Here is a 9,280-nt window from a genome sequence, read left to right as displayed (position 1 = left end):
TGGACTGGTCCATAGGACCCCCACCATACACCAGCGGACAGCACTCACTAGTGTCTGGAGTGGTAGAAATAAAATGAGAAATAGAACTGGAAGAGGAGAGAGGGTGTAGAAAGGTTTAGAAAGACTGAAATGAACTGAAATGAACTGATTTCTTTGATGATGAAAAATATGAGAAACAGTTATAAAATCTTTGATATGTTGATGTATTTTAAATAGTTCCATGCACTTCAACAAACTGCCTGATCACGAAACAATGACCTCACCAATGACCTCACCAATGACCTCATTACCTAGTGATATGGCTCCTGAGTAGAAAATCAACCCCTAGCCTCTATCTCTTCTAGAGACCTAACCTAATCTCCTAGCCCTTATCTCCTAGGCCTTATCGCTTAGCCCCTATCTCCTAGCCCCTATCTTCTGACCCCTATCTCCTAGTCTCCTATCTCCTAGCCCCGATCTCCTAACCCCTATCTCCTAGCCCCTATCTCCTAAACCCTATCTCCTAGCCCCATCTCCTAACCCCTATCTCCTAGCATACTATCTCCTAACCCCTATCTCCTAGCCCCTATCTCCTAGCCCCTATCTCCTAACCCCTATATCCTAGCCTCCTAGCCTCCTCTCTCCTAACCCCAATCTCCTGACCCCTATATCCTAGCATCCTATCGCCTAGTCTCCTATCTCCTAGCCTCCTATATCCTAGCCCCTATCTCCTAGCCCCTATCTGATAGCCCCTATCTCCTAATGCCTTTGGGTCCACTCTACTCTATTCTACTCTATTATATTATATTATATTCTACTGTATTCTATTCTACTATATTCTACTCTATTCTACTCTACTCTACTCTATTCTACTCTACTCTACTCTACTCTACTCTACTCTATTCTATTATATTCTACTCTATTCTACTCTATTCTATTCTATTCTACTATACTCTACTCTATTCTATTCTACTCTACTCTACTCTACTCTACTCTACTCTACTCTACTCTACTCTACTCTACTCTATTCTACTATACTCTACTATATTCTATTCTATTCTATTCTACTCTACTCTATTCTACTCTATTCTATTCTACTCTATTCTACTCTACTCTACTCTATTCTACTCTACTATACTCTACTCTATTCTACTATTTTCTACTATTTTCTACTCTATTCTACTCTATTCTACTATACTCTACTCTATTCTACTCTACTCTACTCTACTCGACTCTACTCTACTCTACTATACTCTACTCTACTCTACTCTACTCTATTCTACTATACTCTACTCTATTCTATTCTATTCTATTCTACTCTACTCTACTCTACTCTATTCTACTATACTCTACTCTACTCTATTCTACTCTATTCTACTCTATTATATTCTACTCTACTCTATTCTATTCTATTCTATTCTACTCTACTCTACTCTACTCTATTCTACTATACTCTATTCTACTCTATTCTACTCTATTCTACTCTATTCTACTATACTCTACTCTATTCTATTCTACTCTACTCTACTCTACTCTACTCTATTCTACTCTATTCTATTCTACTCTACTCTACTCTATTCTACTATACTCTACTCTACTCTATTCTATTCTATTATATTCTATTCTACTCTACTCTACTCTACTCTATTCTACTATACTCTACTCTACTCTATTCTACTCTATTCTACTCTATTATATTCTACTCTACTCTATTCTACTCTATTCTACTATACTATACTCTATTCTATTCTACTCTACTCTACTCTATTCTACTCTATTCTACTCTATTCTACTATACTCTACTCTATTCTACTCTACTCTACTCTACTCTACTCTACTCTGTTCTATTATATTCTACTCTATTCTACTCTACTCTATTATACTCTATTCTATTCTATTCTATTCTACTCTATTCTACTCTATTCTACTCTATTCTACTCTATTCTACTCTACTCTACTCTACTCTATTCTATTCTATTATATTCTATTATATTCTATTCTACTCTATTCTACTCTACTCTACTCTACTCTACTCTATTCTACTCTACTCTACTCTATTCTACTCTATTCTACTCTATTCTACTCTACTCTACTCTACTCTATTCTACTCTACTCTATTCTATTCTAATCTTACTCTATTCTACTATACTCTACTCTACTCTACTCTATTCTATTCTATTCTACTCTACTCTACTCTACTCTACTCTACTCTATTCTACTCTACTCTATTCTATTCTATTCTACTCTACTCTATTCTACTCTACTCTACTCTACTCTATTCTACTCTACTCTATTCTATTCTACTCTATTCTACTCTATTCTACTCTATTCTACTATACTCTACTCTATTCTATTCTATTCTACTCTATTCTACTCTATTCTACTCTATTCTACTATACTCTACTCTATTCTATTCTATTCTACTCTATTCTATTCTACTCTACTCTACTCTACTCTACTCTACTATTTTCTACTATACTCTATTCTACTCTATTCTACTCTATTCTATTCTACTCTACTCTATTCTACTCTATTCTACTATACTCTACTCTATTCTACTCTATTCTACTCTATTCTACTCTACTCTACTCTACTCTATTCTATTCTATTCTATTCTATTCTATTCTACTCTACTCTACTCTACTCTATTCTATTCTATTCTATTCTACTCTACTCTATTCTACTCTATTCTATTCTATTCTACTATACTCTACTCTATTCTACTCTATTCTACTCTATTCTACTCTATTCTACTCTATTCTACTCTACTCGATTATATTCTAGCGGTCAGTAAGGTGAGGACGTGGGTCATGGACAGGGAGGAGTTTCAGAACATCATCAGGATGACGGCAGAGACACGACATGAGCAGTACCACTACTTCCTCAAGAGGGAAAACTGACTCACATACACACACACACAATGTGTGGGTTTGTGGACTGGACCACATCCTTGTCCTCTCAGTATCTGATAGTTAAAGAAACGCAGAGCATCAAAGGGATCTTTCCATTCTCAAACTAGACGGATAATTGAGTATTTGTTTTAACAGAATGGGAATGCTGCTTTGAATTAAGACTGAATTCAATCATGTTATTAAAGTTGAAGTGTTAAACTCAATTAGATTACTTTGAAAGCAAAGTACTTCAGACCAGCCCGTGTATATGTTCACTGTGTTCACATGAGAAACTAGAGCCCGTATTTATCAAGCGCCTCGGAGTGCTGATCCAGGATCAGTTTAGCCTTTTAGGTCATAATGAATAAAGATGACCTGGACAGGGATAACCTGATCCTAGATCAACACTCCTATTAGATGCTTGATACAGATGGTCCCAGGTATAATAACAGGACAGGATGGTTTTAATGTTTGAAAGTAGATAATAATGATGTTACGTTAACTATCCTTACTGTTTGAGAAACATAAAGCATGTTGTAGTTTATTAGAGTTAACCAAAATGAGAAGAGGCAAAATATTGTTATGGTTTTTATTGTATTGTCCTCTGCTAGTGTCTCACTGTTGGCTGATCTACCAGAGGACAAACTCAGCAAGATAGTGGACTGTCTAGAAGTGGTAAGTTACCCTTAAACTGGCTATCAAATCAAATCAAATGTCTGCCAGTGTCTAGCAGGCCTCCAGTCTGCCAGCATCTAGCAGGCCTCCAGTCTGCCAGCACCTCACAGGCCTCCAGTCTGCCAGCATCTAGCAGGCCTCCAGTCTGCCAGCATCTAGCAGGCCTCCAGTCTGCCAGCATCTAGCAGGCCTCCAGTCTGCCAGCATCTAGCAGGCCTCCAGTCTGCCAGCATCTAGCAGGCCTCCAGTCTGCCAGCTCCTCACAGGCCTCCAGTCTGCCAGCATCTAGCAGGCCTCCAGTCTGCCAGCATCTAGCAGGCCTCCAGTCTGCCAGCACCTCACAGGCCTCCAGTCTGCCAGCACCTCACAGGCCTCCAGTCTGCCAGCACCTCACAGGCCTCCAGTCTGCCAGCATCTAGCAGGCCTCCAGTCTGCCAGCATCTAGCAGGCCTCCAGTCTGCCAGCATCTAGCAGGCCTCCAGTCTGCCAGCATCTAGCAGGCCTCCAGTCTGCCAGCTCCTCACAGGCCTCCAGTCTGCCAGCATCTAGCAGGCCTCCAGTCTGCCAGCATCTAGCAGGCCTCCAGTCTGCCAGCACCTCACAGGCCTCCAGTCTGCCAGCTCCTCACAGGCCTCCAGTCTGCCAGCTCCTCACAGGCCTCCAGTCTGCCAGCATCTAGCAGGCCTCCAGTCTACCAGCATCTAGCAGGCCTCCAGTCTGCCAGCATCTAGAAGGCCTCCAGTCTGCCAGCATCTAGCAGGCCTCCAGTCTACCAGCATCTAGCAGGCCTCCAGTCTGCCAGCATCTAGCAGGCCTCCAGTCTGCCAGCATCTAGAAGGCCTCCAGTCTGCCAGCATCTAGCAGGCCTCCAGTCTGCCAGCATCTAGCAGGCCTCCAGTCTGCCAGCATCTAGAAGGCCTCCAGTCTGCCAGCACCTCACAGGCCTCCAGTCTGCCAGCATCTAGCAGGCCTCCAGTCTGCCAGCACCTCACAGGCCTCCAGTCTGCCAGCATCTAGCAGGCCTCCAGTCTGCCAGCATCTAGCAGGCCTCCAGTCTGCCAGCATCTAGCAGGCCTCCAGTCTGCCAGCATCTAGCAGGCCTCCAGTCTGCCAGCATCTAGCAGGCCTCCAGTCTGCCAGCATCTAGCAGGCCTCCAGTCTGCCAGCTCCTCACAGGCCTCCAGTCTGCCAGCATCTAGCAGGCCTCCAGTCTGCCAGCATCTAGCAGGCCTCCAGTCTGCCAGCATCTAGCAGGCCTCCAGTCTACCAGCACCTCACAGGCCTCCAGTCTGCCAGCACCTCACAGGCCTCCAGTCTGCCAGCACCTCACAGGCCTCCAGTCTGCCAGCACCTCACAGGCCTCCAGTCTGCCAGCATCTAGCAGGCCTCCAGTCTGCCAGCATCTAGCAGGCCTCCAGTCTGCCAGCATCTAGCAGGCCTCCAGTCTGCCAGCATCTAGCAGGCCTCCAGTCTGCCAGCTCCTCACAGGCCTCCAGTCTGCCAGCATCTAGCAGGCCTCCAGTCTGCCAGCATCTAGCAGGCCTCCAGTCTGCCAGCTCCTCACAGGCCTCCAGTCTGCCAGCATCTAGCAGGCCTCCAGTCTGCCAGCATCTAGCAGGCCTCCAGTCTGCCAGCACCTCACAGGCCTCCAGTCTGCCAGCTCCTCACAGGCCTCCAGTCTGCCAGCATCTAGCAGGCCTCCAGTCTGCCAGCATCTAGCAGGCCTCCAGTCTACCAGCATCTAGCAGGCCTCCAGTCTGCCAGCTCCTCACAGGCCTCCAGTCTGCCAGCTCCTCACAGGCCTCCAGTCTGCCAGCATCTAGCAGGCCTCCAGTCTACCAGCATCTAGCAGGCCTCCAGTCTGCCAGCATCTAGAAGGCCTCCAGTCTGCCAGCATCTAGCAGGCCTCCAGTCTACCAGCATCTAGCAGGCCTCCAGTCTGCCAGCATCTAGCAGGCCTCCAGTCTGCCAGCATCTAGAAGGCCTCCAGTCTGCCAGCATCTAGCAGGCCTCCAGTCTGCCAGCATCTAGCAGGCCTCCAGTCTGCCAGCATCTAGAAGGCCTCCAGTCTGCCAGCACCTCACAGGCCTCCAGTCTGCCAGCATCTAGCAGGCCTCCAGTCTGCCAGCACCTCACAGGCCTCCAGTCTGCCAGCATCTAGCAGGCCTCCAGTCTGCCAGCATCTAGCAGGCCTCCAGTCTGCCAGCATCTAGCAGGCCTCCAGTCTGCCAGCATCTAGCAGGCCTCCAGTCTGCCAGCATCTAGCAGGCCTCCAGTCTGCCAGCATCTAGCAGGCCTCCAGTCTGCCAGCTCCTCACAGGCCTCCAGTCTGCCAGCATCTAGCAGGCCTCCAGTCTGCCAGCATCTAGCAGGCCTCCAGTCTGCCAGCACCTCACAGGCCTCCAGTCTGCCAGCACCTCACAGGCCTCCAGTCTGCCAGCACCTCACAGGCCTCCAGTCTGCCAGCATCTAGCAGGCCTCCAGTCTGCCAGCATCTAGCAGGCCTCCAGTCTGCCAGCATCTAGCAGGCCTCCAGTCTGCCAGCATCTAGCAGGCCTCCAGTCTGCCAGCTCCTCACAGGCCTCCAGTCTGCCAGCATCTAGCAGGCCTCCAGTCTGCCAGCATCTAGCAGGCCTCCAGTCTGCCAGCACCTCACAGGCCTCCAGTCTGCCAGCTCCTCACAGGCCTCCAGTCTGCCAGCATCTAGCAGGCCTCCAGTCTGCCAGCATCTAGCAGGCCTCCAGTCTACCAGCATCTAGCAGGCCTCCAGTGTACCAGCATCTAGCAGGTCTCCAGTCTACCAGCATCTAGCAGGCCTCCAATCTGCCAGCTCCTCACAGGCCTCCAGTCTGCCAGCATCTAGCAGGCCTCCAGTCTACCAGCATCTAGCAGGCCTCCAGTCTGCCAGCATCTAGCAGGCCTCCAGTCTGCCAGCATCTAGAAGGCCTCCAGTCTGCCAGCATCTAGCAGGCCTCCAGTCTGCCAGCATCTAGCAGGCCTCCAGTCTACCAGCACCTCACACCACCCTCCTGACCAACAAAACAGCTCTCATATTATTCCAAGTGTGTCCCAAACGGTACCCTATTCCCTTTGTAGTGCACTACTCTCTGGACCCTGGTCAAAGTAGTGTACTATATAGGGAATAGGGTACCGTTTGGGCTGCAGTCATATCATGGGGTATTGTTATTAAAGCCCCTGGAAGTCTTTATGCAAATTGAGGATCTGTTATCACTAGATGCTCTTGTTGGAGATTAGAATGTATTTTCTAACATTTTCTAACAAGAACTGCGTTGGGTTTCTTTAGAACATCCAACTATGTTTTGTCCTGTTACGTACCAATTAAGTGGAGCAATGGACCAGTGAACATCCTTGGCTCCACATTCCAGAAAGAATAAAGGATATTGTAAAGGAGAACTGTGATTTGAAAGCAGACAAGTCCTACTGCCGAGGAAACGTAAAGCTTTGTCTTTACAGGACAGAGTGACGCTGATAAACACCTTCACTGTCTCTCATCTATCTTTTCCTGTCACTTCCATCCCCAGATAAGCAAATAGTCCGGGTAGCCATGATTAGCTGTTCAGGAGTCTTATGGCTTGGGGGTAGAAGCTGTTGAGAAGTCTTTTGGACCTAGACTTGGCACTCCGATACCGCTTGCCGTGCGGTAGCAGAGAGAACAGTCTATGACTAGGGTGGCTGGAGTCTTTGACAATTTTGAGGGCCTTCCTCTGACTCCGCCTGGTATAGAGGTCCTGGATGGCAGGAAGCTTGGCCCCAGTGATGTACTGGGCCGTACGCACTACCCTCTGTAGTGCCTTGCGGTCGGAGGCCAAGCAGTTGCCATACCAGGCGGTGATGCAACCAGTCAGGATGCTCTCGATGGTGCAGCTGTATAATTTTTTGAGGATCTGAGGACCCATGCCAAATCTTTTCAGTCTCCTGAGGGGGAATAGGCTTTGTCGTGCCCTCTTCACGACTGTCTTGGTGTGTTTGGACCACGATAGTTCGTTGGTGATGTGGACACCAAGGAACTTGAAGCTCTCAACCTGTTCCACTACAGCCCCATCGATGAGAATGGGGGCGTGCTCAGTCCTCTTTTTTTTCCTGTAGTCCACAATCATCTCCTTTGTCTTGGTCACGTTGAGGGAGAGGTTGTTATCCTGGCACCACACGGCCAGGTCTCTGACCTCCTCCCTATAGGCTGTCTCATCGTTGTCGGTGATCAGGCCTACCACTGTTGTGTCGACGGCAAACTTAATGATGGTGTTGGAGTCGTGCCTGGCCATGCAGTCATGGGTGACCAGGGAGTACAGGAGGGGACTGAGCACACACCCCTGAGGGGCCCCTGTGTTGAGGATCAGTGTGGCAGATGTGTTGTTACCTACCCTTACCACCTGGGGGCGGCCCGTCAGGAAGTCCAGGATCCAGTTGCAGAGGGAGGTGTTTAGTCCCAGGATCCTTAGCTTAGTGATGAGCTTTGAGGGCACTATGGTGTTGAATGCTGAGCTGTAGTCAAGGAATAGCGTAGGTGTTCCTCTTGTCCAGGTGGGAAAGGGCAGTGTGGAGTGCAATAGAGATTGCATCATCTGTGGATCTGTTGGGGCGGTATGCAAATTGGAGTGGGTCTAGGGTTTCTGGGATAATGGTGTTGATGTGAGCCATGACCAGCCTTTCAAAGCACTTCATGGCTACAGACGTCAGTGCTATGGGTCGGTAGTCATTTAGGCAGGTTATCTTAGTGTCCTTGGGCACGTGGACTTTGGTGGTCTGCTTGAAACATGTTGGTATTACAGACTCAGTCAGGGACATGTTGAAAATGTCAGTGAAGACACTTGCCAGTTGGTCAGCACATGCTCGGAGTACACGTCCTGGTAATCCGTCTGGCCCTGCGGCCTTGTGAATGTTGACCTACTTAAAAGTCTTACTCACATCGGCTACGGAGAGCATGATCACATAGTCATCCGGAACAGCTGGTGCTCTCATGCATGCTTCAGTGTTGCTTGCCTCGAAGCGAGCATAGAAGTGGTTTAGCTTGTCTGGAAGTCTTGTGTCACTGGGCAGCTCGCGGCTGTGCTTCCCTTTGTAGTCTGTAATAGTTTTCAAGCCCTGCCACATCCGACGAGCGTCAGAGCCGGTGTAGTACGATTCAATCTTAGTCCTGTATTGACTCTTTGCCTGTTTGATGGTTCGTCGGAGGGCATAGCGGGATTTCTTATAAGCGTCCGGATTAGAGTCCCGCTCCTTGAAAGCGGCAGCTCTACCCTTTAGCTCAGTGCGGATGTTTCCTGTAATCCATGGCTTCTGGTTGGGGTATGTACGTACAGTCACTGTGGGGACGACATCATCGATGCACTTACATTTTACATTTACATTTACATTTTAGTCATTTAGCAGACGCTCTTAACCAGAGCGACTTACAGGAGCAATTAGGGTTAAGTGCCTTGCTCAAGGGCACATTAACGTCATTTAGCAGACGCTCTTAGCCAGAGCGACTCACAAATTGGTGCGTTCACCCTATAGCCAGTGGGATAACCACTTTACAAATGAAGCCAGTGACTGATGTGGTGTACTCCTCAATGCTATCTGAAGAATCCCGGAACATGTTCCAGTCTGTGCTAGCAAAACAGTCCTGTAGCTTAGCATCTGCGTCATCTGACCACTTTTTTATTAACCGAGTCACTGGTGCTTCCTGCTTTAGTTTTTGCTTATAAGCAGGAATCAGGAGGATAGAATTATGG

Source organism: Coregonus lavaretus, assembly GCF_964263955.1.
Source record: "Coregonus lavaretus genome assembly, chromosome: 14".
NCBI classification, from domain to species: Eukaryota; Metazoa; Chordata; class Actinopteri; order Salmoniformes; family Salmonidae; genus Coregonus; species Coregonus lavaretus.
This window is presented reverse-complemented; position numbering follows the sequence as displayed.